Source organism: Pongo abelii, chromosome 20 (assembly GCF_028885655.2).
Source record: "Pongo abelii isolate AG06213 chromosome 20, NHGRI_mPonAbe1-v2.0_pri, whole genome shotgun sequence".
NCBI lineage: Eukaryota > Metazoa > Chordata > Mammalia > Primates > Hominidae > Pongo > Pongo abelii.
The window spans coordinates 4,521,761-4,546,290 of NC_072005.2; the positions used below are offsets into that span (position 1 = coordinate 4,521,761).

The following is a 24,530-nucleotide window of genomic DNA, read 5'->3' on the forward strand; positions in this document are numbered from 1 at the left end:
ACAATGTGTGCTTGTTCCAATCTGCCTCCTGCTCTGGAATGTCAACTCCAGGAGGGCAGACTTCTGTCTGTCTTGAACGCCACAGTGTTCCCTGTACCTCAAATACTGTTTGGCACACAGTAGGCACTCAATACATGTTTGTTTATTCCGCAAACAACTACGAAGCACCCACTGTGTTGTTCTCACACGGAGATGGAACTTTTCATGCTCCGAGGAGTTGGGGCAAGGAGACAGAAGGACAAGTAGGAGCCACGGTGACTGCGATTTCCGTTTTTTTTTTCTGCAGCCTCGGGTGCCAGCAGCAATAACACAGGACCTCTAGGCAGAGGAAGAGAAGAGGTGCTGAGGGAGGCAGGGTTTCTGCAGGGGGGCAGAACCCCTGGGGATCAGGCCAGGGAGGGGGGAGTCCTGCTGGAGTCCCTGGGGTCCCCAGCAGAGAGGCTGGCTGGCTGCCCTGCCCTGGCCTGGCTGCTTTTTCTGGGTTGGACGGGAAGGGCTGATACTGCCAGAGGAGGGCAGGGTGGAGGTGGGGAGGGGGCCTGCACCTGGACCCAGGAAGAGGTGGGGGAAAGAAATGGAGCCTGGGAAGGGGAGACAAAGGAGGTGAGGAGAGAAAGAGAGAACCAAAGACAGATAGAAAGAGACCCACACAGAGAAGCTGAGCTGGGGTCAGACAGATAAAAGACACAGAGAGACTCACACAGAAGGTGACAAAGATAGAAACACAGAGAGATGGACAGAGACAGTCAGAGATAAAGGGAGACTCAGAGAGACAGAGGAGACCCACAGAGATACAGACAGAGATACAGACTCAGAGAGATAGAGACAGAGACCTAGAGAGAGAGAGAACAAGAGAAAAGAGAGATAGAAAGAGATAGAGATAAAAGGAGACTCAGAGAGATGGAGAATCAGAGAGAGAATTAGCCGGGCCTGGTGGTGGGTGCCTGTGATCCCAGCTACTTGGGAGGCTGAGGCAGGAGGATCACTTGAACCCGGGAGGCGGAGGTTGCAGTGAACCGAGACTGCACCACTGCCTTCCAGCCTGGGAGACAAAGGGAGACTGTCTCAAAAAAAAAAAAAAAAAAAAAAAAGAGAGAGCGAGAGAGAGACAGAGAGACAGAGAGGGAAAGAAAGACAGGGATAAAGGTAGATTCAAAGAGACAGAGAAAACAAGAGAAAGGAGACCAGCAGAGATCAAAAGAGGTAGTCAGAGATAAAAACAGACTCGGAGAGACCTAGAGACAGAGAAACACAGAGACAGAGATCTAGAAAGAGAATGGGGAAGAGGCAGATAGATAGAGGCAGGCGAGAGGCCCCTAGCCCGTCCCCCTCCCCAATTTTCCTCTCTGGGGCACCCCTGGGGTCTGGAGCTCTAACCCTGTCCTGGTCCCCACCCCTCCCCCTGGCTGGTACTTCAGACCCCCTCCACAAACTGGCTGAGTGCCCCCGGTCCCTAACTCAGGTTCTTCTCAGCTCAGAGCTCCGGGGCTCAGCCCTGAGACCTGGGTTCAAGATCCGAATGCCCAGTGGAGCCAGAGTCTGATCCCAGAGGCAGGGACACCATTAATCCTGGAAAGAGGGCACCCCCTCCACCCAGGCCTGAGCTGAGAGCGGGGAGGCTGCCTATATGAAGCCCCCACTTCATGCTTCCCACAGGAGAGGTTCACCCCATTTCACATGGGAGGAAACTGAGGCTTGGAGAAAGATGGGATTGTGGAGAGGTACACATTTGTTCATCCAGAAAACATGCACTGAGATGGGCGCAGTGGCTCATGCCTGTAATCCCAACACTTTGGGAGCCCGAGACAGGCAGATCACCTGAGGTCAGGAGTTAGAGACCAGCCTGATCAACGTGATGAAACCCGTCTCTACTTAAAAATACAAAAATTAGCCGGGCGTGGTGGTGGGCGCCTGTAATCCCAGCCACTCAGGAGGCTGAGGCAGGAGAATCGCTTGAACCTGGGAGGCAGAGGTTGCAGTGAGCGGAGATCATGCCACTGCACTCCAGCCTGGGTGACAGAGTGAGACTCCGTCAAAAAAAAAGAAAGGAAAAGAAGAGTGAAAGAAGGAAAGAGGAGGGAAAGAAAGAAAAAGAGAGAGAGAGAAAGAAAGGAAAGAAAGAAAGAGGAAGGAAGGAAGGAACGAAAGGGAGAGAGAGAGAAAGAAAGAGAAGCTGGGTGTGGTGGCTCACACCTGTAATCCCAGCACTTTGGGAGGCCAACGTGGGTGGATCACCTGAGGTCAGGAGTTTGAAAACCAGCCTGACCAATTAGTGAAACCCCATTTCTACTAAAATTACAAAAATTAGCCGGGCGTGGTTGCAGGCGCCTATAGTTCCAGCTACTTGGGAGGCTGAAGCAGGTAAATGGCGTGAACCCAGGAGGCGGAGGTTGCAGTGAGCTGAGATCATGCCACTGCCCTCCAGCGTGGGTGACAGAGCGAGACTCCGTCTCAAAAAAAAGAAAGAGAAAAAAATGAGTGCAGGAAAGAAAGAAAGAATTCTGGGTATAATATAAGTGACTCAAAAATATTTCAATTTTTCAATTTGTATCTTTTTTTTTGAGACAGAGTTTCTCTCTTGTTGCACAGGCTGGCGTGCAATGGCGCGATCTCGGCTCACTGAAACCTCCACTTCCTGGGTTCAAGCAGTTCTCCTGCCTCTAGCTGGGATTACAGGAGTGTGCTACCACGCCCGGCTAATTTTGTATTTTTAGTAAAGACAGGTTTTACCATGTTGATCAGGCTGGTCTTGAACTCCTGACCTCAAGTGATTCACCTGCCTAGGCCTCCCAAAGAGCTGGTATTATAGGCATGACCAATTGGTATCTTTAAAAGATAAGGAGGACTATGCAGAAAATGTTAACAATGGCCAGCCGCGGTGGCTCACGCCTGTAATCCCAGCACTTTGGGAGGCTGAGGCAGGTGGATCACTGGAGGCCAAGAGTTTGAAACCAACCTGGCCAACATGGTGAAACGCCATTTCTAATAAAAATACAAAAATTAGCCCGGCCTGGTGGCAGGGGCCTGTAATCCCAGCTACATGGGAGGCTGAGGCAGGACAATCACTTGAACCAGGGAGGCAGAGATTCCAGTGAGCCGAGATCGTGCCATTGCACTCCAGCCTGGGCAACAGAATGAGACCCTGTCTCAAAAAAAAATAATAATAATTAAAAAAAATTTTTTTTTTTTTAGATGGAGTCTTGCTCTGTCGCCCAGGCTGGAGTGTAGAGGCACGATCTCGGCTCACTGCAAACTCTGCCTCCCGGGTTCACGCCATTCTCCTACCTCAGCCTCCTGAGTAGCTGGGACTACAGGCATGTGCCACCATACCCGGCTAATTTTCTGTATTTTTAGCAGAGACCAGGTTTCACTGTGTTAGTCAGGATGGTCTCGATCTCCTGACCTCGTGATCTACCCGCCTCGGCCTCCCAAAGTGCTGGGATTACAGGCGTGAGCCACTGTGCGCGGCCAACAATAATTTTATACTATCAGCAAATATCTCATCAGCCTCAAATTTCTAATTATATCAAAAGTGTCATAATTTTTTTTACAGTTTGGAGCATGATCCGAATATAGTTCACATATGTATTTGGTTGATATGTCTTTTTTTTTTTTTTTTTTTTTGACCAAGTCTTGCTCTGTCGCCCAGGCTGGAGTGCAGTGGCCCGATCTCAGCTCACTGCAAGTTCCAATTCCCTGGTTTACGCCATTCTCCTGCTTCAGCCTCCTGAGTAGCTGGGACTACAAGTGCCCGTCACCACGCCCGGCGAATTTTTCGTATTTTCAGTAGAGACAGGGTTTCACCGTGTTAGCCAGGATGGTCTTAATCTCCTGACCTCGTGATCCACCCGCCTCGTCATCCCGAAGTGCAGGGATTACAGGTGTGAGCCACCGTGCCCGGCTGGTTGATACGTCTTAAAGTCTCTTTTAGCCTATAGGTTCCTGTCCGTCTCTTTCTCTTCTTTTTTTTTTTCTTGTAATTTATTTGCTGATGATGCATTATTTTATTTTAGGCGTATTCAAAAGAACATACACATGGATTTTGTTTATTCTTTGTTGTTTCTATGTATCCAATACGACAGTCTATGTCTTTTAAGCAATCAGTTTAATTCATTTATATTTATTGTGTTTGCCAATATATTTGGCTTTATTTTCATGACTTTCTTTGACTGTGTTTTATAATTAACATGAATTTTTTTCTGCTGCTTCCTTTTCACCTTCTCTTCAACCTCCTGCTGAATTTGTCAGATTTTCTTTGTTCCTTCTCTCTTTTTTTTTTTTTTTGAGACAGAGTTTCGCTCTTTTTGCCCAGGCTAGAGTGCAATGGCATGATCTTGGCTCACTGAAACCTCCGCCTCCCAGGTTCAAGCGATTCTCCTGCCTCAGCCTCCCAAGTAGCTGGGATTACAGGCGCCTGCCACCAAGCCTAGTTAATTTTATATTTTTAGTAGAGATGGGGTTTCACTACATTGGCCAGGCTTCAAACTGTAAAAAAAATTAGGTCTCAAACTCCTGACTTCATGTGATCCGCCTGCCTTGGCTTCCTAAAGTGCTGGGATTACAGGCATGAGCCACCGTGCCCGGCCCAAGCCCAGCCAATTTTATATTTAAAGTAGAGATAGGGTTTTACCATGTTGGCCAGGCTAGTCTTGGACTCCTGACCCCAGGTGATCCGTCCACCTCGGCCTCCCAAAGTGTTGAGATTGCAGGCATGAGCCACTGAACCTGGCCTTCTTTGTTCCTTTCTTATTGCCTCTCATGATTTGGAAATTATGCATTCCATTTCTGCCTTTGAGCAGTCACCCTTACACTCTTACCATGTATACTTAGCTTACCATAACTGGAAGTTAATCAACATCTCTTGGTTCCTCTGAATGAGGCAAGGACTTCAGATGTGTACATACTGGAGCATTCCTCCACTCTGCATGTCACTTTTATCCCATATTTGAGTTCTGCCTTGGCCCCCCCAAAGATGGAGATGAGGACAGGCGGTGGTGTGTGCCCATGTGGGTCACCACTCTCCCGGACGAATGGCAGATGTGGAGATGGATTCCAGAGACCCTAACTGTCTGTGTGAGTTCAGGCAGGTTCTGCATTGGGCCTCAGTTTCCCCATTTGTAGGACAGCACTAAGTCCCTCTAGGGCTGATATCTGAAGACTGTGAGCTCCCACCCTCTCCCTTCTTCCCACCACTCAGGATGACCAGAGTGCAGGGGCCTCCGGTTACACTGCAGATAATGAGGGGCCTCTGTCGCTAGGCCCACCACAAAATGAGCTTGCAGGAGAACGTGACAGCTAATGTCATTATTTACTTCACTGAGCTAAATAATCTAGGGAATTGCTCATCAGGGCCTGATAATTTGATTGGATTTCATGCACAATTAGGCCTTCAGAGCTGAGGCGTTAGTTGGCGAGTTCAGGGAAGACACCAACCTCCCTGCCGGAGAGGCTCAAGGTGAGGGGACAACAATGGGGGTCCCCAGCCGCAGGAAAGGGTCAGGAGTGCAGGCCAGAGGAAGGCCTGAATTGGCCAAAGTCAGCGGATCCAGCCTAGGCTGGAGCTGGAGACCCACCAGTCATAGTCAACTTGACATTGCTTACTTACGAGTTGGTTGATATTAGCAGAATTATTATTATTATTATTTTTTGAGATGGAGTCTTGCTCTTTTGCCCAAGTTGGAGTGCAGTGGCGCGATCTCGGCTCACTGCAAAATCTGCCTTCCAGATTCAAGCGATTCTCCTGCCTCAGCCTCCTGGGTCACTGGGATTACAGGCACCTGCCACCGAGCCCGGCCAGGAGAATGATATCAAGGGAGGAACAACCATAGTGAACACAGTTAGGTTTGGTCACTTTTGCTTGAGATGTTTATTTTTCTTCTTACATGAAAGAATTCAAGATGACCCCTTAAAATCTAAGTCAGGGCCAGGCTCAGTGGCTCACATCTGTAATCCTGACACTTTGGGAGACCGAGGGGGGTGGATCACCTGAGGTCAGGAATTTGAGACCAGCCTGGCCAACATGGTGAAACCCCATCTCTACTAAAAAATACAAAACTTAGCCAGGCGAGGTGGCAGGTGCTTATAACCCCAGCTACTCTGGAGGCTGAGGCAGGAGAATTGCTTGAACCTGGGAGGCAGCGGTGGCAGTGAGCCAAGATCATGCCACTGCATTCCAGCCTGGGCAACAGAGTGAGACTTCATTTCAAGAAGAAGAAGAAAAATCTAAGTCAGATCTGTCCTTCTTCTGCCTACAGCCCTCTGGCTCCCACCTCCCTCCGGGTCAAAGTTCAAGTCCTCCCAGAGGCCCACCAGGCCCTTCAGAACCTTTCCTACTCCCTTACTGCCCTCCCCTCCTCCTGCTCTTCTCCTCGTTCACTCTGCTCCAGCCAGACGGGCCTCCTCACTGTCCCTCCAACACCAATACACCAGGTGCGGTCCTGCCCCAGGGCCTTTGCGTGGGATGCACCCTCTTCCCAGAACAGCTGTGCCCCCAGATCCCCTCAGAGTTGTCTCATTTTCCTGTTCTAGGTCTCAGCTTAAATGTCACCTCCTCAGAGAAGCCATCCCTGGCTAAAATAACCTCATCCCCACCATTTGCTGTGACGTCATCTTGTTAAATTATTATCTAGGTTCAGCACCGCAATCCAAAAATCCAAAATCCAAAATCCAAAATGCTCCAATTGAAAATGCTTTGAGCGCCCATGGCTCGTTGGAGCGTTTCAGATTTCGGATTTTCAGATTAGGGACGCTCAGCTGGCAAGTATAATGAAAATATTCTGAAATCCAAAAAAAACCCCAATCCAAAACACTTCTTCACCATGGAAAAATGCTTCTGTTCCAAAGGTTTTTTTTTTTTTTTTTTTGAGATGGAGTCTCGCTCTGTCACCCAGGCTGGAGTGCGATGGTGTGATTTCGGCTCACTGCAACCTCTGCCTCCTGGGTTCAAGCGATTCTCTTGCCTCAGTCTCCCAGGTAGTTGGGATTACAGGTGCCTACCACCATGCCCAGCTAATTTTTTGTATTTTTAGTAGAGACGGGGTTTTGCCATGTTGGCCAGGCTGGTCTTGAATTCCTGACCTCAGGTGATCCACCTGCCTCGGCCTCCCAAAGTGCTGGGATTACAGGTGTGCGCCACCATAATTTTGTATTTTTAGTGGAGATGGGATTTCACCATGTTGGCCAGGCTAGTCTCGAACTCCCAACTTCAGGTGATCTGCCTACCTCAGCCTCCCAAAGTGCTAGGATTACAGGCATGAGCCACTGCATCCAGCCATCCCAAGCATTTTGGATAAGGGATTCTCAGCCTGTTTTATCCCAGGGATCAGTGTCTGGTGCCCCCACTCTCTTCCCAACTCTGAGCTCCCCAGGATTGTCCCTCTGTCCCAGCCCTGACCCCTTGGTCAGTGTCCAGCTGTGTCCAGTTTTACTTCTCCACAGCCTGGTGGCTCCTCATGAGCCAAACCAAGACGGAGGACTCTCTGGGCCCCAATGCCTGTATTTTGGGGTACATGACCCTGGAGGCCTTTCCTGCCTCATCTCCATCCTATCCCCTCCCCAGCACCCATTCCAACATGAGCCACAGGACGATCTTGCCATGTCCAAGTGCACTGACTTTATTTCACCCCCACCCGGCCTTTGCACATGCTGGTCCCTCTACCAGAAACGCTTTTCCCCAAAGCCTTTGTTCCTGGCAATCAATTGCCTTCAATAGCTTTGCTTCCAGCTCCTCTTTCTGAGCCTCTCTGGCTACTGCCCACCCAGTTCTGGGTTCCTTCCACCCCAGCCTGACCATGAGGGGCTGTGGGGTGGACTCTGGGAGACCCCGAGGCTCCAGCACTGGCCAAGACTGGCCCGAATACCCCATGATGACTGCTAAAAGAACCCTCAAAAGCTACTCAGGCAACTACGATCCGAACAGCACTCTGAGTGTCTAGGGCTGGCCACATCTCTCTCCCTCTCTCCCAGTTCTCCACGATGACCTCTCCATCTCTCCTTATCTCTGTGTGTATCTCTGGGTCTCTGCACATCTCTCTGTGTTTACATCTCCCTCTCTCCCTCTCTCTCTCCCTCTCCCGCCTTTCTCCCTCTGTTTCTCTCTCTTTCTCCTGTTCTCTTTCTCTCTCCCTCCTCTTTCCTTCCCCCTCTTTCTCTCTCCCCCATCTTTCTCCTTCTCTCTCCTCACCCTCCCCCATCTCATTCTCTCTCCCCCACTCCCTTTCTCATTCTCTCTCTCTCCCCAGCCCTCTCTTTCTCTGTCTTCCCCCGACCCCCAACCTGGGTCTCTCTGCTTCTGTATCTTTTTGTCTCTGCTGCTCCCATGGGGCACCTGCTTCACCCACCACCTTCCTCCCCACCCCTCCCTCTCCTCCGCTTTCTCCCTTCCCCATGCCACTGTGGATCCAGCACTGGCTGGGCACAGGGGGATGGTCTGGCCTTCCTCCCCCGCCCCTCCTGTCTCTGCCTCTCCTCTCACTCTCCCTCTCCTCTGACTCTGCCTCTCTTCTATCTCTGCCTCTCCTCTGACGTTCTATTTCCGTCTCTCAGGCTCTGGCTGCACATCTCCCCCAGGGCTGCCAACCTCTGGGCTCCACACTCTCCTCTCTCCTGTGGCACCCCCCTCTCCGCTACTTCCAGATCCCCCACCTGCTCCTGCCTCCCAGGTACTGAGGCAGAGATGGGAGATGGAGTTTATGAGTTTTTCTGAGATGGGGTCTCGCTCTGTCGTCCAGGCTGGAGTGCCTCATAGTGGTGCGATTATAGCTCACTGCAGCCTCGAACTCTTGGGCTCAAGCAATCCTCCTGCCTCAGCCTCCTGAGTAAATGAGACTACAGGTGCCTGCTACCATGCCAGCTAATTTTTAAATTTTCTGTAGAGATGGGATCTCGTTACATAGCCCAGGCTGGTTTTGAACTCCTGGCCTCAAGGGGTCTTCCCGCCTCAGCCTCCCAAAGCGTTGGGATTCAGGCATGTGCCAGAACACCTGGCCCAGGGAGATGGAATTCAAATGGATTTTAAAGCTTCACCTTCTCCCTGGCTGGCTGGGGAGGAACAGAGAGGGAAAGGGGCCTCCCCGAGGTCATACAGCACCTGGCCTGGGACCCCCTGCAGCTTTGAGTGGGAGTCCCCACAGGCCTCCGGATTTAAGTTCAGCAGCCCAACCCTTGCTGTGTGATTGGGGGCAGTCAACGCTGCATCTCGGAGCCTCAGTGTACTCCTCTGTGTAGCAACAATGGCTGTGCCACCTCCATGGGTGACAGTGAAGCCAGCCAACATAGGGAAGGTGCTTCTGACTTTAGAACACGGGAAATCAGAATCATGGGAACTACTGGAGACATCTATTCCCATTCCCAGGAGGTGGCCGGGCGCTGTGGCTCACTCCCAGCACTTTGGGAAGCTGAGGCGGGTGGTGAAACCCCATCTCTACTAAAAATACAAAATTAGCTGGGTATGGTGGCGCATGCCTGTAATCCCAGCTACTCGGGGAGCTGAGGCAGGAGACTCACTTGAACCTGGGAGGCGAAGGTTGCAGTGAGCTGAGACCGTGCCACTGCACTGCAGCCTGGGCAACAGAGTAAGACTCTGTCTCAAAAAAAAATTATATATATATATTCCCAGGAGGCGGAATGGGAGGATGGGAGGTGGGGAGGGGCCAGCTTTGTGTGAGACCCTCATCCAGAGGGCAATTTTGTTCTGAGAGAGTGCCCAGGGGTGCACGGACTTGGGGTGAGGCGGCTGGGAAGAGCTTGTCTGTTTCACCAAGAAATAAGTGTGAATGCGGGGAGATGGGGGTGGAGAAGAGCACTGGGGTTGCCTAGCAACAGAGATGAAGCTGACAGACAGGATGCAGACCTGCTGTCCAGGGTCTGGGGGGTTTCAAGAAAGTGGGGGGCGCTGATATTTGGGATCTTGTGTTTTTCTTGCTGAGAAGGTATCCCCACCATGGCCCTACAAACTTCAGCAGAGTTGACCCCAGACTCAGGGGTCTTAGGGACCCCGGAGCCTAGAACAGAGATTCAGTGGTAGCCGGAGATTCATGTACTGGGAAAAGAAGCAGTGGAGACAAAAGCAGCCTTGGTTCGCTTTCCAGTCCCGGCCCTGACAGAGATATTGATGGCTGAGGAGAACCGGACTGCCATTTATGAACTTCTCTTTTTTTTTTTTTTTTTTTCTGTGACTTGAGTTTTGCTCTTGTCGCCCAGGCTGGAGTGCAATAGCACGGTCTCGGCTCACTGCAATCTCCGCCTCTTGGGTTCAAGTGATTCTCCAGCCTCAGCCTCCTGAGTAGCTAGGATTACAGGCGCCCACCACCATGCCTGGCTAATTTTTGTATTTTTAGTAGAGATGGGGTTTCACCATGTTGGCCAGGCTGGTCTCGAACTCCTGACCTCAAGTGATCCGCCCGCCTCAGCCTCCCAAAGTGCTGGGATTACAGGTGTGAGCCCCCGTGCCCGGTCTATGAACTCCTTTTTAAGGAGGGAGTCATGGTGGCCAAGAAGGATGCCCACCTGCCTAAGCACCCAGAGCTGGCAGACAGGAATGTGCCCAACCTACACGTCATAAAGGCCAAACAGTCTCTCAGATCGCGAGGTTATGTGAAGGAACAATTTGCCTGGAGACATTTTTTTTTTTTTTTTTTTTTTTTTTTTTTGAGATGGAGTCTCGCTCTGTCGCCCAGGCTGGAGTACAGTGGCGCATCTCGGCTCACTGCAACCTCCGCCTTCTGGGTCCAAGTGATTCTTCTGCCTCAGCCTCCTGAGTAGCTGGGACTACAGGCACCCACCACCATGCCTGGCTAATTTTTGTATTTTTAGTAGAGGCGTGGTTTCACCATGTTGGTCAGGCTGGTCTCGAACTCCTGACCTTGTGATCCGTCTGCCTCAGCCTCCCAAAGTGCTAGAATTACAGGCGTGAGCCACCATGCCTGGCCGACTGGAGACATTTCTACTGGTACCTTACCAATGAGGGTATCTAGTGTCTCCATAATGACCTCCAGCTGCCCTCAGAGAGTGTGCCTGCCACTCTATGCCGCAGCCATCCAGAGACTGGCAGACCTTGGCCTAAACTTCTGGAGGGTGAGTGCCCTCCAAGACTCCCAAGATGGGAAGCTGACAGAGACCCACAGGTGGGGCCCTGTGCCCCCTGGTGCTGGCCAGGAAGCCAAGGCTGGGGCTGGGCCAGCAACCGAATTCCAGTTTAGAGGTGCATTTGGTGGTGGACATGTTCAGCCACCTCGGTAAAATGGGAGAGGATTGAATAAACTTACAGCCAGAAAAACAAACAAACCAACAAAAATCAGACTTGGCCCTGTCTTCCCGGCAGTTCCATCCTCATGGCTGGAAACATATAAAATGTGTTTGTTTTGAGACAGAGTCTCACTCTGTCACCTAGGCTGGAGTGCAGTGGTGCAATCTCTGCTCACTGCAACCTTCACCTCCTGGGTTCATGCCATTCTCCTGCCTCAGCCTCCTGAGTAACTGGGATTACAGGCATGTGCCACCACACCCAGCTAATTTTTGTATTTTTAGTAGAGACGGGGTTTCACCATGTTGCCCAGGCTGGTCTCAAACTCCTGACCGCAGGTGATCCACCCACCTTGGCTTCCCAAAGTGCTGGGTTTACAGGTGTGAGCCACCGTGCCTGGTCGGATTCTAGATTTTAGATTGGTCAGTCTGGTCCCAGCTGTTGGGGGCGGGACTGGAGAAGGTGGGAGAGGCTGGGGAAGGGCCCTTGGGCAGAGGGGAGCGAGGGATGGAGATGAGGCAGGAGATGGGACCTATGTAGAGGGCAGGGCAGGAGGTGAGTTTGATGCCTGCCTGAGGCTGGGGCTTTGGACCTTCCCCTCTAGGCAGCCCTGCCTCTGGAGCTGTTTTTGAGTTTTCTGCCTTCCCCATCCTCTGAATTCCCCTGTCTCTCCCCGCCTCGCTCCCTCTGCTGCCCGTGATGAAGAATGGAATTATATTTTTATAACTTCTTGTTTTTCCTGAACCAAGTTCCATGTGCACTGGGCTAAATTTAAAAAGCGGATGGATGGAGAGATGATCATGTTCACTTTCACTCCCTTGGAAAAAAATAAACGCCTTGATTCAGGTGCCATTTCCCTCGGGGACGCTGGGGGCGGGGTGGTGGCCTTTCTGCTCACAAGTGACAGGGCTGGACAGAGATAAGTCAGACCTGGATTCCAGCTGCCTCCTTCCGGAAGCCTTGCCTGACCTGTGCCTGAACCAGGCCCACCCCTCAGATCTTCTGATGCCCTGGGCATCCCCCAAAACAGCCCTGGTCACCCTGTGCTGGAACTGCCTGTTTGCTTGTTCTCTCTGCCTGGTCCTCCTTTCCCATCCCTTTTTTTTTTTTGAGACAGAGTCTCGCTCTGTTGCCCAGGCTGCAGTGCATTGGCGCGATCTTGGCTCACTGCAACCCTGCCTCCCAGATTCAAGCAATTTTCCTGCCTCAGCCTACCTAGTAGCTGGGATTACAGGCGCGCACCACCACACCCATCCTTTGCCATCTTTAGGGCTAGCTTCTCAACCTTTAGGGCTCAGCTCCAATGCCAATGTTACCTCCTCCAGGAAGCCCTCCCTGACTGCCCTGACTAAAGAAGCTACGAAGCTGTTTTCTATCACATCATCAACATCTTCTTCTTCTTTTTTTTTTTTTTTTAATGAGACAGGGTCCCCTGTTGCCCAGGCTGGAGTGCAGTGGCATGATCACAGCTCACTACAGCCTCGAACTCCTGGACTCAAGCAATCCTCTTGCCTCAGCTTCCCCCGTAGCTGGAACGTAGCTAGCACACCACCATACCTGGTGCTTGTATTTTCTTTCCTTCTTTTTTTTTTTTTGAGACGGAGTTTCGCTTTTGTTGCCCAGGCTGGAGTGCAATGGCACAATCTCCAGCTCACCGCAAGCTCCGCCTCCCGGGTTCAAGCCATTCTCCTGCCTCAGCCTCTCGAGTAGCTGGGATTATGGGCATGTGCCACCACACCCGGCTAATTTTGTATTTTTAGCAGAGATGGGGTTTCTCCATGTTGGTCAGGGTGGTCTCGAACTCCCAACCTCAGGTGATCCACCCACCTCAGCCTCCCAAAGTGCTGGGATTACAGGCTTGAGCCACCGTGCCCGGCACCTGTATTTTCTTTAGAACATTTTTTATCACCCGGAATTCTCTTAGGCTAATATTTGTAATTTGTTAAGCACAGTTAAGGAAAGTGGATCTGGACTGCCTAACCCTTTCCAAGTCCCAACTACAGGCTGGCCCCTGCCAGCCTGTCCCTGTAGCCTTCATTTTCACTCTCCCTGCATTATTCAGTCACCACCCAGCAAACATGTTTTAAGTGACTACTGCACTAGACCGCGTATCTGATGGCTCCTAGTCCTGCCCTGGTGATTACAATCACCCAGGGAGTTTCAAATTCCAACCAACACCTTCCATCCCTCCCCTCCACTGGAGATTCTGAATGAATCGGTCTAGAGCTGGGGTGTTGGGAATAGGATTCAAGTGTGCCCTCAGGACATAGAACGATTGCTGTAGTTTCCTTTTCTCTCTCTTTTTTTTTCCGAGACAGAGTCTCGTTCTGTTGCCCAGGCTTCAGTGCAGTGGTGCGATCTCGGCTCACTGCAACCTCCGCCTCCCAGGCTCAAGTGATTCTCCTGCCGCAGCCTCCTGAGTAGCTGGGATTACAGGTGCATGCCACCACGCCTGGCTAAGTTTTGTATTTTAAGTAGAGGCGGGGTGTCACCATGTTGGCCAGGCCGGTCTCAAACTCCTGACCTCAAGCATTCCTCCCACCTCGGCCTCCCAAAGTGCTAGGATGACAGGCGTGAGCCAACGTGCCCTGCCTCTGCAATAGGTTTTCTTATCTCCCAAAGGCCGTGCTCACTGCTGCCCCCAAGCCTTTGCTGAAGCTGGTCCCTCTGCTGGAACACACTCCTACTTCCTCTCTACCTATTTAAATCCTCCATAACTTTCTTTGTTATAAACATTTTTTTTTTCTAATTTTGAGGAAAGTAAAAAGGAAAGACAAGTGCAAAGACAAATATAGCAAGCACCTGTGTTTCCTCCACGCAGGACCAGCAGTGCTTAACCCTTCTCATATTTGCTTCAGGCCTGTTTTTGTTTTGTAAGTAAGAATGGAAATACTAGAAGTCAAGGTACAGTGGCCTTTGACCTCCTCCAGTCACGCATTTTTCTACTTTCTTATGTGTATAAACTCTCACCCATCTATCCACGAACGTGACTAGCGTAATTTTGCACACTAAAAATAAATCTTAATATTCTCATAAGGTACATATCATCCTGCAATTTGCTCTTTTCACTCAATATTTTATTTTATTAATTTTTAAAATATTTATTTTATTTATTTATGGATTTATTTGGAGATGGAGTTTCATTCGTGTTGCCCAGGCTGGAGTGCAGTGGTGTGATCTTGGCTCACCGCAACCTCCCACTCCCGAGTTCAAGTGATTCTCCCGCCTCAGCCTCCTGAGTAGCTGGGATTACAGGCACACGCCACCACTCCTGGCTAATTTTTGTATTTTCAGTAGAGATGGGGTTCCTCCACGTTGGCCAGGCTGGTCTCCAACTCCTGACCTCAAGTGATCCACCTGCCTCGGCCTCCCAAAGTGCTGGGATTACAGGTGTGAGGCACTGTGCCCCACTCTGTCAATGAACTTTTAGGTTAATTCCTGGTTTTGGATTTTGTTTTAGAGATGCAGTCTTCCTATGCTGCCCAGGCTGGAGTGCAGTGGCTATTCACAGACACAATCATAGCACACCACAGCCTCGAACTCCTGGCCTCAAGTGATCCTCCTGCCTCGGCCTCCCAAGTAGCTGGGACTAACACCGCACCCCATTCTATTCCTGGTTTTTAATATTACAAATGCTGCTACTATGAAAAGTCCTTTCCTCTCTCTTTATGCACTTGGCAAAGTATTTCTCTAAGAACTATGACTAGAAACGGAATCGCTGGAACATTGGATGTGTGCGTGGTTTACCTGACTATTTAATGCCCAAGTGCTTTCTAGGATTAAGCTACAACCGGTAACTGTGGAAGCTCCCCTTCTTTCATTTTTTTTTTTTTTTTTTTGAGACTGAGTCTCGCTCTGTTGCCCAGGCTGGAGTGCAGTGGCGCCATCTCGGCTCACTGCAAGCTCCGCCTCCCGGGTTCACGCCATTCTCCTGCCTCAGCCTCCCGAGTAGCTGGGACTACAAGGCGCCCACCACCATGCCCTGCTAATTTTTTTTTGTATTTTTAGTAGAGACGGGGTTTCATCCTGTTAGCCAGGATGGTCTCGATCTCCTGACCTCATGATCCGCCCGCTTCAGCCTCCCAAAGTGCTGGGATTACAGGCGTGAGCCACCAGCCTTTTTTTTTTTTTTTTTTTTTTGAGATGGAGTCTTGCTCTGTCACCCAGGCTGGAGTGCAATGGTGCAGTCTTGGCTGCCTGCAACCTCCGCCTCTCAGGTTCAGGTGATTCTCCTATTTCAGCCTCCCGAATAGCTGGGATTACAGGTGCCTGCCACCATGCCTGGATAATTTTTGTATTTTTAGTAGAGACGGGGCTTCATCATGTTGACCGGGCTGGTCTTGAACTCCTGACCTCAGGTGATCCACCTGCCTCGGCCTCCCAAAGTGCGGGGATTACTGATGTCAGCCATTTCACCTGGTCGTCTCCCACGGTTTTGCTGATACTTGAAACCTCGAGTTTTTCAGGCTTTCTCTTCAAATCTCCCCCAGTCTATTGCGGCCTTTTTGGACCCTCCAGGCTCCTGGGTTTTGCCGCAGGGCCACCTCACTGCACTCATGGTGCTAGGCACCCTCGCCCACAGTGCACCATCACCACCCAGTTTGAGCATGAAAGAACCAACTGTCTCTAGCTTCAGACTCTTAACAATTGGAAGTGGAACCTGCCAGGCACTGCGGCTCATGACTGTAATGCCAGTACTTTGGGAGGCTGAGGCAGGAGGATCTTTTGAGGCCAGGAGTTTGAGACCATCCTGGGCAACATAGCAAGACTCCCGTCTCTACAACAAATATATAATAAAATAATAAATTGGGAGTGACTCTCGGGTCCTAGCGCTTTCCCCCCATAGCTATTCCAGAAATTCCAAGATCGTACACATTATGCAGAAAAGGTGCTCATCAACATTCTTTTGCCAGTCATTAAAACAACCACTCCCATAATAACAACAAAAAAGAAAAAGTGGCCGGGTGCGGTGGCTCAGGCCTGTAATCCCAGCACCTTGGGAGGCCGAGGTGGGCGGATCACTTGAGGCCAGGAGTTCAAGACCAGCCTGGCCAAATGGTGAAACCCTGTGTCTACTAAAGATACAAAAATTAGCTGGACATGGTGGCACATGCTTGTAATCCCAGCTACTCAGGAGGCTGAGGTAGGAGAATCGCTTGAACCGGAGAGGCAGAGGTTGCAGTGAGCAGAGATTGTGCCACTGCACTCCAGCCTTGGTAACAGAATGAGATATTGTCTCAAAAAAAAAAAAAAAAAAAAAAAAAAGGCGGGGCGTGGTGGCTCACGCCTGTAATCCCAGCACTTTGGGAGGCCAAAGTGAGTGGATCACGAGGTCAGGAGATCGAGACCGTTCTGGCTAACAGGGTGAAACCCCGTCTCTACTAAAACTACAAAAAATTAGCCGGGCGTGGTGGCGGGCACCTGCAGTTCCAGCTACTGGAGAGGCTGAGGCAGGAGAATGGCGTGAACCCGGGAGGCGGAGCTTGCAGTGAGCCGAGATCGCGCCACTGCACTCCAGCCTGGGCGATAGAGCGAGACTCCGTCTTAAAAAAACAAAAAACAAAAAAGGAAAATTACTACCCAGGCTCATTGTCAAGTGCAATGAATGTTACAGCTCGAGGTATGGTTGCATCCAGGAACTCGACTCATGACATTAGCAAATTTTCTCTTGCCATCTCTCAACTCTGCTTTCTTCTGCGCTGGCTTCTCCCAGCCTCACCCCCGAGATGGGCTCCCCTTTCTTAGTGGCAAGGATGCCACTCAGTGGCTCCAAACTCCATCCTCCCAGCTCTATATCCTGCGGGTAGGGACACAGAGCCTCCTCTTCTCATTCTCACTGGCTTAGTCCTGAACCAATCATAGCAACCCCCAGAAGAGGTAGTGCTCTGATTGGCCAGGACAGCTGGGGGAGGGTGGAGTCAGCTAACTACTGAGACCAGAAGTGGGGAAAGGGCTGCTCCCCAAGGAAAATTGGGGTTGCTGGTTGCTAAGGAAGAGAGTCGGCAAAACCAACTGTGATTGCCACTAGGAAACTCAAGGCAAAGGATTCTCAAATTCTTTTTTTTTTTTTTTTTGAGACGGAGTCTCACTCTGTCACCCAGGCTGGAGTGCAGTGGCGTGGTCTCTGCTCACTGCCACCTCCGCCTCCCGGGTTCAAGTGATTCTTCTACCTGAGCCTCCCGAGTAGTTAGGATTACAGGCTCGCACCACCATGCCTGGCTAATTTTTTTTTTTTTTTTTTTTTTTTTTTTTTTTAGTAGAGGAAAGGGTTTCACCATGTTGGCCAGGCTGGTCTTGAACTCCTGACCTCAGATGATCCGCCCACCTCGGCCTCCCAAATTGCTGGAATAACAGGCGTGAGCCACCGCGCCCGGCCTCCTTGGGGTTCTGAGTTCTCCGACGCTAAAATCAAGGCGACTGCAGGATTGCATTCCTTCTGGAGGCTCTAGAAGAGAACTACTTTCCTTGCTTTTCCAGCTTCTAGAGGCTTCGTTTTTAATTTAATTTAATTTTATGTTGTAGAGACTGGGGTCTCTCTATGTTGGCCAGGCTGGTCTCGAACTCCTGACCTCAAAGGATCCTCCTGCCTTGGCCTCCCAAAGTGCAGGGATTACAGGCGTGAGCCACCATGTCCAGTCTTCAGAGGCTTCTTGCATTCCTTGGCTCGTGGCCCCTTCCTCCATCTCCAAGCCAGCAAGGGCTGTTGGAGTCTTTCTTAAGCCACCTCGCCCTGGTTGTTCCTGTTATTGATCGGTCTACTTCTCTGAACCTGGCATACCTGCTTCCTTCCTTTTTTTTTTGACAGAGTCTCCAGAGTCTCGCTCTCTTGTCCAGGCTGGAGTACAGTGGCACGACCTCAGCTCACTGCAGCCTCCGCCTTCTGGGTTCAAGCGATTCTTCTGCCTCAGTCTCCTGAGTAGCTGGGACTACAGGTGCGAGCCACCACACCTGGCTAATTTTTTATTTTTTTTGTATTTTTAGTAGAGATGGGGTTTCACCATATTGCCCAGGCTGGTCTGGAACTCCTGACCTTGTGATCCACCCGCCTTGGCCTCTCAAAGTGCTGGGATTACAGGCATGAGCCACTGTGCCGGGCCCCATCTTTTTTTTTTGGTTTGGTTTGTTTTTTTGAGATGGAGTCTCACTCTGTCACCCAGGCTGGAGTACAGTGGGGCAATCTCGGCTCACTGCAACCTCCACCTCCTGAACACAAGTGAGTCTCCTGCCTCAGCCTCCAGAGCAGCTGGGATTACAGGTGCCCACCACCACACCCGGCTAATGTTTGTATTTTTAGTAGAGACAGGGTTTCACTATGTTGGCCAGGCTTGGCTCAAACTCCTGACCTCAGGTGATCCACCCGCCTCGGCCTCCCAAAGTGCTGGGATTATAGGCGTGAGCCACTGCGCCCAGCCTCCTGCTTCCTTCTTATAAGCACCCTGTGACTGCACTGGGCTTATCCGGATAATCCAGGATCATCTCCTCATCTCAAGATCCTTAATGTAATCCCATTTGCAAAGTCCTTTTTGCCAATTGAGGTACCATATGCATAGGATTTGGGAATTAGGATGTGGACATCTTTGGACGGGGAGGTGTCAATGTTCTGCCAAGCACAAGGGGCCATAAGGAGGAACAGACATGGGTGCATTTGTTTATTTCACAAACATTTATTGAGCACCTACTGTGTACTCACCTGTTCTAGGTCCTGAGAACACAGCAGAAAACAAGACAGGCCGGATACAGTGGCTCACGCCTATAATCCCAACACTTTGGGAGGCAGAGGTGGGCAGATCACTAGAGGTCAGGAGTTGAAGACCAGCCTGGCCAACATGGTGAAGCCCCGTCTCTACTAAAAATATAAAAATTAGCCGGGTGTGGTAGCAGGCGCCTGTAATGCCAGCTACTTGGGAGGCTGAGGCAGGAGGATCTCTTGAACCCAGGTGGCAGAAGTTGCAGTGAGATCATGCCACTGCACTCCAGCCTGGGCAACAGAGCGAGGCTCTGTGTCAAAAAAAAAAAAGGCCATGCGTGGTGACTCACACCTGGAATCCTAGCACTTTGGGAGGCCAAGGGAAGAGGATCACCTGAAGTCAGGAGTTTGAGACCAACCTGGCCAACATGGCAGAAACCCATCTCTACTAAAAATACAAAAATTGGCCGGGCGTGGTGGCTCACACCTGCAATCCCAGCACTTTGGGAGCCAAGGCGGGCGGATCATCTGAGGTCAGGAGTTTGAGACCAGTCTGGCCAACATGGTGAAACACTGTCTCTACTAAAAATACAAAAATTAGCAGGGTGTGGTGGTGGGCGCCTGTAATCCCAGCTGCTTGGGAGGCTGAGGCAGGAGAATTGCTTGAACCCGGGAGGCGGAGGTTGCAGTGAGCACAGATTGTGCCATTGCACTCCAGCCTGGACAATAAGAGCAAGACTCCATCTCAAAAAAATATATAAATAAATACTAAATACAAATACAAAAATTAGCCGGGCGCAGTGGTGCGCACCTGTAATCCCAGCTGTTCAGAAGGCTGAGGCAGGAGAATCACTTGAACCTGGGAGGCAGAGGTTGCAGTGATCAGAGATCACACCACTGCACTCCAGCTTGGGCAACAAGAGCGAAACTCCGTCTCAAAACCAACAACCAACAAAAAACAAAACAAAATATGACTTCAGAGAGTGTTTGGTGTGGTATGAAATAACATGGAAGCCTAGTTGCACAGTGACCCCTTTGAATATCTGTTCTGTCTTTCTCAAGTCTCAGTTGGGTCCTGCCAGGGGCGAGGGGTCCAGGGAGTGGTTGTAAGTCTCTCCCACCTGTGATTCCTTCCGTCACTACGGGATCCATTTAAGTCAATCAGAATAAATTATATTTTCAGTTACCTTCAATCTATGGTGAGAGAAGCTGATTTTCCTTTCACCTTTGTGATTTAAAAAAAAGGATTTATTTTTTATTTTTATTTTTTTAGAGACAGGGTCTCATTCTGTCACCCAGGTTAGAATGCAGTGGTGCCATCACAGCTCACTACAGTCTGAATGTATTGGTCTGTTCTCACACTGCTATAAAGAACGTCCCAGAGATTGGGTAATTTATTTATTTATTTTTATTTGTTTATTTATTTATTTATTTTGAGACGGGGTCACACTCTGTCGCCCAGGCTGGAGCGCAGTGGCGAGATCTCGGCTCACTGCAACCTCCGCCTCCCGGGTTCAAGTGATTCTCCTGCTTCAGCCTCCCAAATAGCTGGGACTACAGGCGCTTGCAACCACGCCCGGCTACATTTTTTGTAATTTTTAGTAGAGATGGAGTTTCACCATGTTGGCCAGGATGGCCGGGATCTCTTGACCTTCTGGTCTGCCCACCTCGGCCTCCCAAAGTGCTGGGATTACAGGCGTGAGCCACCGTGACTGGGTAATTTATAAAGGAAAGAGATTTAATTGACTTGGTTCCTCATGGCTGGGGAAGCCTCAGGAAATTTACAATCATGGTGGGAGAGGAAGCAGCCACCTTCTTCACAAGACGGCTGGACAAAGGAGAAACTTCAAACACTTATCAAACCATCAGATCTCGTGACAACTCACTCACTATCACGAGAACAGCTTGGGGAAACTGCCCCCATGATCCAATCACCTCCCTCCCTCGACATGTGGGGATTACAATTCAAGATGAGATTTGGGTGAGGACACAGAAGCAAACCAGATCACTCGGCCTTCCAGGGTCAAGTGATCCTCCCACCTCAGCCTCCTGAGTAGCTGGGACCACAGGTGTGCACCACCACACCTGTGGTCTGGCTAATCTTTGCATTTTTTTTTTTGTAGAGATGGAGTCTTGTTATGTTACCCAGCTTTGTCTGGAACTCCTGTCCTCAAGCGATCCTCCCGCCTCAGCCTCCCAAAGAGCTGGGATTACAGGCGAGAGCCACCGTGCCCGGCTAAAAGAGATTTTTAAAATACATTGACTGATATTTCAGATGTGAGGTTTAAAGGAAAATAGATAACTGTGGATACGGGAAAATTGAAGAAAAGATGAGAAGCCATTGGCACAGATTTGGGAAGCGTTACTTGTCTCTTACAAATGGGGAAACAGAGGCCCCGCCGTGACTGTGACTCACCAGCTGCGCTGAAGGTCTTTCTTCAGGAGGAGAGATGAAGGCAGCTAGAAAAGGTTTCATCGGTTGGCTGCGGGGGCTCACGCCTGTAATCCCAGCACCTTGGGAGGCTGAGGCAGGCGGATCACTTGACGTCAGGAGTTCGAGACCAGCCTGGCCAACATGGTGAAACCCGTCTCTACTAAAAATACAAAAGTTAGCTTGATGTGGTGGCATGAACCTGTAATCCCAGCTACTCGGGAGACTGAGGAAGAGGAAGGAGAATCGCTTGAACCCAGGAGGCAGAGGTTGCAGTGAGCCGAGATCACGCCATTGCACTCCAGCCTGGGCAACAGAGCAAAACTCCGTTCCAAAAAAAAAAAAAAAAAAAGCGTTTCATTAGCATTCCCCTATCCCTCTGTGAGTGGTTTTCTCCCTCTCCGTTGCTCATCCCGAGCTGATTAGAGCAAGTGCTCTATGAAGATCTCCAGGGAACAGCATCCCAGGCTATGGGCACCATGCGTGCAAAGGCCCTGGGGCAGGAACACACCTGGCATGTTGGAGGAATAGCAAGGGGGCAGGTGTGGCTGAAGTAGAGTGAGAGAGGGGTAGAGAGGCAGGAGGGGAGGGCAAGGAGGGGACGGGGCAGGTCGCGCAGGCCCTCATGGGCTGCATGAAGGACTTGGGTCTTGACCTCGAGGGAGGTGGGAGCCATAGAGGGCTGTGGACAGAGGAGGAACAGGACCTGAGTCAGGTGCTCACAGGCACCCTCTAGTGGCTTTGCAGAGAATGCACTGAAGAGGCAGGGCAGTGGCCAAGGAGAGAGCAGTCCAGCTCTCAGCACATGCTGTGTGTCTCCGGGGCAAGAGAAGTCACACTCTGGGCTCATTTTCCTTATCAGCTAAAAGGGGAACTTTAACAGCAGGCAGAGACTCAGACAATGAGCAGAAGGAGCTCGCTGCCTGAGATTCAGGCCAGGCGTGGGGCTGCTGAGTTAATACTTTTAACAGGTCAGGATTCTGCTCACCACACTCCAGGAGGTGGGAAGATGAGGTCGGCCACACCCCCAGCTCAGGCTCTGATGAAGTCACTGGGACAGATGGGTAAGTGTGAGGACAGCTGTGGGAATATTTCCCACCTGCGCCCTGTGCCTCCTGCAAAGATGTAGATGAGCAAATCAGCCGGCATTTCACAGTCAGACACAGCTCTCAGCACACCGCGCTGTCTAGGAGCCCTTCCTGCAGGAAGCCCTCCCGGATTGCCTGGGCCCTGTGGGGTCTCCCTGGAAGCTGTGGCGGAGGTGGGGGGCATTTCAGGGAGATAAGGAGCAGAGAGGCTGGCCAGACCGAGCCATGGTGGGGAAAGACCGGGCGGAAGACAGAAGGGCTCCACGGGTGAAGGGACGTGCTGGGCAATGAAACACATAAGTCTGATTTGAATCCTGACCCAGATTCCCACTTGCTTTGTGGACAAGTCTGCTCCCCTTCCTGGGCTTTGTTTTCGCAACCACAAATTGAGAAAAGAAATCTCATTTGATTGCTTAACACTCATTTAAGTGAGCACCTACTGTGTGCCAGGCCCTGTTTTGGGCACCAGGAACATGGCAGGAGAAAAATCGGCCCAGACCTGCTCTTCCAGGACTCTCAGTCCAGTAGAGGACCTGAACATATCACCCAGCTGTTAAAATACAAGGTGTTAGGGCTGGGCGCAGAGGCTCATGTCTGTAATCCAAGCACCTTGGGAGGCTGAGGCAGGCAGATCACTTGAGGCCAGGAGTTCAAGACCAGCCTGGACAACATAGTCAGACTCCACCAAGACGGGTGGTGGGGAGAGAGAGAGAGGAGGGAAGGAGGGGGAGAAAGAGAGAGAGAGAGAGAGAGAGAGAAAGAAAGAAAGAGAGAAAGAAAGAAAGAAAGAGAGAAAGAAAGAAAGAAAGGTCCTTTCCTAGTCTAGAGGGGCTTCAGGCACAGTTTGATCAAGAGGCCCCAGTATTTAGTCTCCTTCCCGGACTTAGCTCTGTTCTCCTCCCCTAGCTTCTGCCACAAGGCAGATCTCATACCAGTCCTTAGCAGATCCCAGCTGGTATTTCCCCAGGCTGGTGCTGCCTCCTCTGTAGTTCTGGACTAAGCCCCGGGGCTGGCTCTCATCAGCCCACACTGAGTCATGTCCTGTAGCAGCTGCTCAGAACCACAGACATATCTCCCTGTTTTGGGGCATTCTCTCTGCCCAGAGCTAAGGTTCCTGGGAGTAGTCCTTTGTCAATGCTGGTTGAACATGGGGGGATAAATACCCCAGCTTTTCTGATCTCTGGGTGCGGCAATTCTCAGCTGTTTTCTTTTTCCTTTCCTTTTTTTTTTTTTCAGACAGTCTTGCTTTGTCACCCAGACTGGAGTCCTGTGGCACAATCTCGGCTCACTGCAACCTTTGCCTCCCAGGTTCAAATGATTCTCCTGCCTTAGCCTCCTAAGTAGCTGAAACCACAGGCGCTCACCACCACGCCTAGCTAATTTTTGAATTTTTTGTAGAGGCGGGGTTTCACCATGTTGGCCAGGCTGGTCTCGAACTGACCTCAAGTGTTTTGCCCGCCTTGGCCTCCCAGAGTCCTGGGATTACAGGCGTGAGCCACCGCGCCCGACTGCCGGTGTCTTATTGAGGCCGTCAGCCAATGCAAGAATGCTGAGTCCCAGCACCCTGTATCTCTGAATCTGCTACGATCACTGCACCCATCTTCCAGATGCAGTCACTGAGGTTCCAAAAAGTGAAGTTTCCTTTCCTGCCCGGGATGACTAAGGACTCTCTATCCCCAGGGGCAGCAGAAGATCGGGCTGCCCTCTCCCCAAATACACCCACCCACCCACAGGGGCACACACGCGCCTTCTACCTCCCCAGACACCCGGCTGACACAGGCTGGCGTCTGCACGGCTGACACTTGTAAATCCACCCTCCCTCGGGGGCAGGCTGGCTCCTTCTCTGGCAGCGGGAAGATATAGGGAGTTGGTTTAGTGGGTGGGGGAAAAGGAGTGCGCCCCTGACCCCACGCCCAGCCCCTGACCCCAGGGAGGGTGACAGCCCCTCCCTCTCTTCCAGTGACCTTGGGAAAGTTCCAGGAGGCCCCCGGGCCTGGACTTTGAGAGGTGAGCCCTCCAGCAAGATTCGCTCCCTCCTTCCGTCCCTGCTCTGGGCTCGCCCACCCACCCCCTTTCTCAAGT

The 24,530-nt window shown here is 51.0% G+C and overlaps 1 long non-coding RNA gene across 1 annotated transcript; it reads right to left on the minus strand.

Moving 5' to 3' along the window:
- Window positions 1-121: 121 nt before the first annotated feature.
- On the minus strand, window positions 122-22,852 carry LOC129051849 (uncharacterized). The gene is made up of 3 exons (XR_008516344.2): window positions 22,349-22,852; window positions 21,346-21,523; window positions 122-318 (listed from the first exon to the last, which is right to left on the minus strand). It is a non-coding gene; the product is annotated as an uncharacterized LOC129051849 (long non-coding RNA).
- Window positions 22,853-24,530: the final 1,678 nt, after the last annotated feature.